Source organism: Pan paniscus, chromosome 20 (genome assembly GCF_029289425.2).
Source record: "Pan paniscus chromosome 20, NHGRI_mPanPan1-v2.0_pri, whole genome shotgun sequence".
NCBI classification, from domain to species: domain Eukaryota; kingdom Metazoa; phylum Chordata; class Mammalia; order Primates; family Hominidae; genus Pan; species Pan paniscus.
Window position 1 is genome coordinate 20,247,327 of NC_073269.2, and position 6,819 is coordinate 20,254,145.

General features: G+C 52.8%; 1 protein-coding gene and 1 long non-coding RNA gene across 4 annotated transcripts in view; one reads left to right on the forward strand and one right to left on the reverse strand.

Moving 5' to 3' along the window:
- Window positions 1-795, reverse strand: part of BRD4 (bromodomain containing 4) — a 97,736-nt gene extending 96,941 nt beyond the window's left edge. For 2 of the 3 annotated variants that reach the window (XM_008966111.5, XM_055103236.3), the window contains exon 1: window positions 565-795. The gene's annotated coding sequence lies outside the window, so the exon portion shown is untranslated. Of the gene's footprint in view, window positions 1-107; window positions 211-564 lie in introns of those variants that run through there. The other variant, XM_063599977.1, reaches the window with a different exon arrangement.
- A 52-nt stretch (window positions 796-847) lies between these two features.
- Window positions 848-4,982, forward strand: LOC117977000 (uncharacterized). Its single transcript, XR_004667883.3, has 2 exons — window positions 848-911; window positions 4,785-4,982. It is a non-coding gene; the product is annotated as an uncharacterized LOC117977000 (long non-coding RNA).
- Window positions 4,983-6,819: the final 1,837 nt, after the last annotated feature.

Here is a 6,819-nt window from a genome sequence, read left to right on the forward strand (position 1 = left end):
GAGAGCGCGCCGGCCCCGGCCCACGTGAGCGCCGCGGCCGAGCCCGCCCAGAGGACCGCGGACCGGGACAGCGGCGCTCGCGGCCCCCGCGCCAGGCCCGGACTTACCCGGGCCGGGCGCGCCGCGGACCCCGCGGCGGCCGCTTCCTCCTCCTCCTCCTCCTCCTCCTCACTTGACAAAATGGCGGCGGCAGGAAGTGCCGGGCGCCTCGGCCCGCCCCCCGCCCGCCCCCGGCCGCCCGCCCCGCCGCGGCGCCCGCGCCCCCCACCCGCGCCCCGCCGGCCAGCCCGAGCCCGGGTCCGACGGCACCAAAGGCAGGACAGCCGCGAGCGACCCCGCCGCCCCGACACCAACGGCGCAGGCCGCCCCGGCCAGGAACGAACGGCGCGGGAGGCCCGCAGGCCCGAGCCCGCGTAGCCCCGGCCTCCCCGCCCCCGCGCCGCGCGGATGGCGTAGGTGGCGGCGCCCCGGCCCCATTACGCAATGCAGGTTACGCGGACCGCGCCGCGAGCCTCCGCCAGCCGCCCAGTGTCGTCCGCCGCCCCGAAGGGCACCAGTCCTCACCTGAGACGCTAGGCCGCACGCCGCCCCCGCCGGCCGTCCGCCCGCTGCCGCCGCCCCCTCCCCGAGCTGCCTGCGCGGCGCCGGGGCCCGCCCGCCGCTCCGCCGAGCTCACAGGCCGCGCTCGCCCGCGGGCACCGCCGGCAGCCGCCGCCGCCGCCGCTGCCGCCGCCACTGCTTCGGCTCCTCGGCTGCGGGAGACCAGAACAAACAGCCCAGCCGCCGCCGCCGCCAGCGCACTGACGTCACCGCGCACGCTGCGCGCGCGGCCCCGCGCCGCCGCCGCCCGGTGTGCGCGCCCCGCCCCCGCGCCCGGCGCGAACGAGCTCTGGAGAGACAGTGGCTGCCAGGTGAGTGGGGGATACCGCGGACTGAGGGAGGAGACCCCGCAGAGCGAAGGAGCGGGCTGGGGGAAACGGGCGGACTGCAGGCTGGGCCTGCGGGAAAAGATCTGAAGGCTGAGAGAGACATCCAAAATACTAAGAAAGGTCTGAAGACAGACCCTCACAGGGAGGGAGGATGGTGAGGAGGGACCCCACAGACTGATGGAGGAGGCGGAGGAGAGAGCCCTAAGGGGGGACCCCAGGTAGGGAGGCTGAGGCGAGAGAGCTGCGATGGGGGCGCCGGGGCTGGGGTGAAGTGGAGGAAAGGAGGTGAGAGGAGGCTGCGAGCAAGGCCGAGGCGGATCCTCCTTGGCTGCCCCTGGGCAGGGAGGTAGCACCTTTCTCCTCTTACGCCCCCCTGTTGATTTTCTTCCAACCCACCTTTTTAAAAAAAGGGACATGGTCTTGCTCTGTCCCCCAGGCTGGAGTGCAGTGGTGCAGTCATAGCTCACTGCAGCCTCAACCTGCTGGCCTCAAGCGATCCTCCTGCTTCAGCCTCCCAAGTAGCTGGGACTACAGGTGTGCACCACCACACCCAGCTAACTATTTTTTGTAGAGATGGGATCTCACGATGTTGGCCAGGCTGGTCTCTGTCTCCTGGACTCAAGCGATCCTCCTGCCTCGACCTCCCAAAGTGCTAGGATTACAGGCGTGAGCCACCGCGCCCAGCTCCTTCCCATCCTTAAGACTCAACCCCAAGTCAGACCAGGCTCGGTGGCTCACACCTGTAATCTCAGCACTTTGGGAGGCAGAGGCAGGAGGTTGGCTTGAGGCCAGGGGTTGGAGACCATCCTAGCCAACAGAGTGAAACCTCGCCTCTACTAAAAATACAAAAATTAGCCCCGTGTGGGCCGGGCGCAGTGGCTCACGCCTGTAATCCCAGCACTTTGGGAGGCGGGCAGATCACGAGGTCAGGAGATCGAGACCATCCTGGCTAACACGGTGAAACCCCGTCTCTACTAAAAATACAAAAAATTAGCCGGGTGTGGTGGTGGGCGCCTGTAGTCCCAGCTACTCGAGAGACTGAGGCAGGAGAATGGCGTGAACCCGGGAGGCGGAGCTTGCTGTGAGCGGAGATCGCGCCCCTGCACTCCAGCCTGTGCGACAGAGCGAGACTCCGTCTCAAAAAAAAAAAAAAAAAAAAAAAATTAGCCGGGTGTGGTGGCGCATGCCTGTAATCCCATGCCTGTAATCCCAGCTACTCAGGAGGCTAAGGCAGAAGAATCACTTGAACCCGGGAGGCGTAGGTTGCAGTGAGCCGAGATTGTGCCACTGCACTCTAGCCTGGGCGACAGAGCAAGGCTCTGTCTCCAAAAAAGAAAAAGACTCAACCCTAAGTCAGCTCCAGGACGTATGTGCCTACTCTACATGTGTGAGTCCGAGGGGAAAAAACATCATATGACCTCTTCTAGGGCTTCCAAAGCACCCCACCTGGCCACGGAAGAGCTTAGTAAACATGGGGTAGTTTTGAGATTGCTAAAAGGAGGAAGTTAGGCATATGTCTCTTGCAGCTTAAAATAATACTGTGAAATTTTTCAAACCTGGAAACAACCACTTCTCTTTCCTTTTATATATATGTATATATATATATATATATATATATATTTTTTTTTTTTTTTTTAAGACAAGATCTTGCTCTGTCACCCAGGCTGGAGTGCAGTGGCTGGATCATAGCTCACTGTAACCTCAAACTCTCAGTCTCAAGTGATCCTCCCACCTCAGCCTCTTTAGTAGCTTGGACCACAGGTGTGCGCCACCATGCCCAGCTAATTTTTGTATTTTTGTGGAGAGGAGGTCTCACCATGTTGCCCAGACTGGTCTTGAATTCCTGGGCTCAAGCGATCCACCTCCCTCAGCCTCCCAAAGTGCTGGAACTACAGGTGTGAGCCACCGCACCCAGGCCATTCTCTTAGCATTTTGTATTCCCATCTTTTAAAAATGGAAAGCAGGCTGGGCGCGGTGGCTCACACCTGTAATCCCAGCACTTTGGGAGGTCGAGGCAGGTGGATCACCTGAGGTCAGGAGTTCTAGACCAGCCTGGCCAACATGGTGAAACTTTGACTCTACTAAAAATATAAAAATTAGCCAGGTATGGTAGCGGGCGCCTGTAATCCTAGCTACTTTGGAGGCTGAGGCAGGAGAATCACTTGAACCCAAGAGGCAGAGGTGGCAGTGAGCTGAGATCGTGCCACTCCACTCCAGCCTGGGCGACAGTGAGACTCCATCTCAAAAAAAAAAAAAAAAAAAAAGGAAAGCAAACTCAGTTCTAAAAAGTCTACATGGGGCCAGGCACAATGGCTCACACCTGTAATCCTAGCACTTTGGGAGGCCAACGCGGGTAGATTACCTGAGGTCAGGAGTTTGAGACCAACCTGGGCAACATGGTGAAACCCCCGTCTCTACTAAAAATACAAACAAAATTAGCCGGCTGTGGTGGCGGGCACCTGTAGTCCCAGCTACTCAGGAGGCCGAGGCAGGAGAATCGCTTGAACCTGGGAGGTGGAGGTTGCAGTGAGCCAAGATCATGCCACTGCACTCCAGCCTGGGTGACAGGGCAAAACTCCGTCTCAAAAAAAAAAACCAAAAAAGTCTGCGTGGTATTTTTTTTTAAGTCCAAGTAATGAAACATTTCCTGATGGCCTATGGTTTCAGAATATATGGATATAATAGGATACCAGTAAAATAGTTCTTTTCTATCATGTGTTTGCTCATGCTTAACCAGGGGCAATCATAAATCACTAATGGGTCCTAAGCAAAGTTAAAAATTAAATTTTTTCATTCATTCATGTATCTATGTATTAATTTATTCATTTATGACAGGGTCTTGCTCTGTTGCCCAGGCTGGAGTGCAGTGTTGCATTCATGGTTCACCAAAGGCTGGAGCGCAGTGTTGCATTCATGGTTCACCGAAGCCTCGACCTCCTAGGCTCATTCAATCCTCCCACCTCAGCCTCCCGAGTAGCTGGGACTACAGGCATGTGCCACTACACCCAGCTAAGTTTTTAAATTGTAGTTGGCTGGGCGCAGTGGCTCACGCCTGTAATGCCAGTACTTTGGGAGGCTGAGGCGGGTGGATCACCTGAGGTCGGTAGTTTGAGAGCAGCCTGGCCAACATGGTGAACACACTAGTCTGTACTACAAATACAAAAATTAGAGGCCGGGTGCAGTGGCTCATGCCTGTAATCTCAGCACTTTGGGAGGCCGAGGCAGGTGGATCACCTGAGGTCCGGAATTCACAACTAGCCTGGCCAATGTGGTGAAACCTCATCTGTACTAAAAATAGAAAAAATTTGCGGGGCTTGGTGACGGGTGCCTGTAATCCCACCTACTCAGGAGGCTGAGGCAGAAGAATCACTTGAACCCAGGAAGCGGAGGTTGCAGTGAGCAGAGATTTCGGAGGTGGAGGATACAGTGAGCGGAGATCGCGCCATTGCACTCCAGCCTGGGCAACAAGAGTCAAACTCTGTCTCAAAAAAAAAAAAAAAATTAGCCAGGCATAGTGTTGCATGCCTGTAATCTGAGCCACTTGGGAGGATGAGGCAGGATAATCACTTGAGCCTGCTTAAGAGGTGGAGGTTGCAGTGAGCCAAGGTCGCACCACTGGACTCCAGCCTGGGTGACAGAGCAAGACTCTGTCTCGAAAAAAAAAAAAATTTGTAGTCATAGGATCTCACTGTGTTGGCCAAGCTGATCTCAAACTCTTGGCCTCAAGTGATTCTTCTGCCTTGGCCTAACCCTTTATTTTTAACAAAGCATGAGAAAACAAGTTATTAGCTGCAAGAAATAAAGGATGTAATTGTAACTCCTTCATTGAAACTTTCTTCTAACTCTGTATTACAGAATATTGAAATTTGTGAATATCTTCTGGCTCCTAATTTTGCACCCCTGGCAATTATGCAGAAGATGATCAGAAATGGAAAAAGAGCAGGAGGGTACCCAGGGCTTTGTGAATAGGTATTAACAACTGGTTTGTTGTTACTGGGTTTTTTGTTTGTTTGTTTTTTTAAGGAAACCAGAATGTATCTATTTTAAGCTCTCCTTCCCTATAGTTATCTTGTCTTGCTGCATTATCCACTTAATTTATCATTGTTGGCCAGGTGCGGTGGCTCACGCCTGTAATCCCAGAACTTTGGGAGGCTGAGGCGGGCAGATCACGAGGTCAGGAGATCGAGACTATCCTGGCTAACATGGTGAAACCCCATCTCTACTAAAAATACAAAAATTAGCCAGACATGGTGGTGAGTGCCTGTAGTCCCAGCTACTCGGGAGGTTGAGGCAGGAGAATGTCATGAACCCGGGAGGTGGAGGTTGCAGTGAGCCGAGATCGTGCCACTGCACTCCAGCCTGGGTGGACAGAGCGAGGCTCCGTCTCGAAAAAAAAAATTATCGTTGTTGACAATAAATGTTTTTGGAAGTAATTTGGAACTGTTGGTTTGCAAATCACATAATAAAAGCCCTCACTTTACTGTAGAGTCACACTTAACATTAGACAAAACCATATATCTAGATTGATAACTAGACCGAACTAGGTGGCTTTTGGCCATTGCTACAAATTAAATCCAACCTGGAAAAAATATTCAGGCTGTAAAGGCAGTTCCAAAAGCTGTCTCCAAAAATCGTTTGGGACAACAATGTCTCATTCTTTTTGTCTTCCATGGTGCTTTGCCTAACTCCTCGAAGATAGCTCAAACTCAGAAAATGTTTATCTGGTTGAGTCACTTTAATAAAAATAGTCTTGTTACCTCATGGTTCACATGTTATTTATTTATTTATGAAACAGTCTCACTCTGTCGCCTGGGCTGGAGTGCAATGGCATGATCTCGACTCACTGCAACCTCCACCTCCTGGGTTCAAGAGATTCTCGTGCCTCAGCCTCCTGAGTAGCTGGAATTACTGGCATGTGCCACCACGTCCGGCTAATTGTTTCGTATTTTTAGTAGAGACGAGGTTTCACCGTGTTGGCCAGGCTGGTCTCGAACTCCTGGCCTTAAGTGATCTGCCCACCTCGGCCTCCCAAAGTGCTGGGATTACAGGCTTGAGCCATGGCACCTGGCTTATTTATTTATTTATTAAGTTATAAAGACAAGATCTCACCCTGTCACCCATGCTGGAGTGCAGTGGCATAATCATAGCTCACTGCAGCCTCACCCTTCTCCACTCAAGCAATTCTCCCACCTCAGCCTCCTGAGTACATATGACTACACCCATGCCCCACCACACTTGGCTATTTTTTTTATTTTTTTTTTGTTTGTTTGTGTTTTGTAGCAATAAGGTTTCACTATATTGCTCAAGCTAGAATGCAGTGGCTATTCATAGACACAATCATGTCTGACTACAGCCTTGAACTCCTGGGCGCAAGCAATCCTCCTACCTCAACCTCCTGAGTAGCTGGGACTATAGCTGCCTGCCCAGCTTAGATTTTAATTCTATGCATCAATGTGTATCAATGTATAGAAATAGTTATGTTATTTAAACAAAAGGGATCATCCTATATCTGTTGCTTTTTGCTGTTTTCTTTTTTTTAGACAGAGTCTTGCTCTGTCACCCAGGCTGGAGTGCAGTCGTGCGATCTCGGCTCACTGCAACCTCTGCCTCCAGCTTCAAGCGATTCTCATGCCCCTGCCTCCCAAGTATCTGGGACTACAGACATGCGCCACCACAGCTATTTAATTTTTATATTTTTACTACAGACACGGTTTCACCATGTTGGCCCGACTGGTCTCAGAATCCTGGCCTTAAATGATCCGCCCACCTCGGCCTCCCAAAGTGTTGGGATTACAGGCATGAGCTACCGTACCCAGCCAGCTTTTTAAATTTAATACATACAGCCCAGAACTCCTAGACTCAAGCGATCCTCCCAGTCCACCTCAGCATA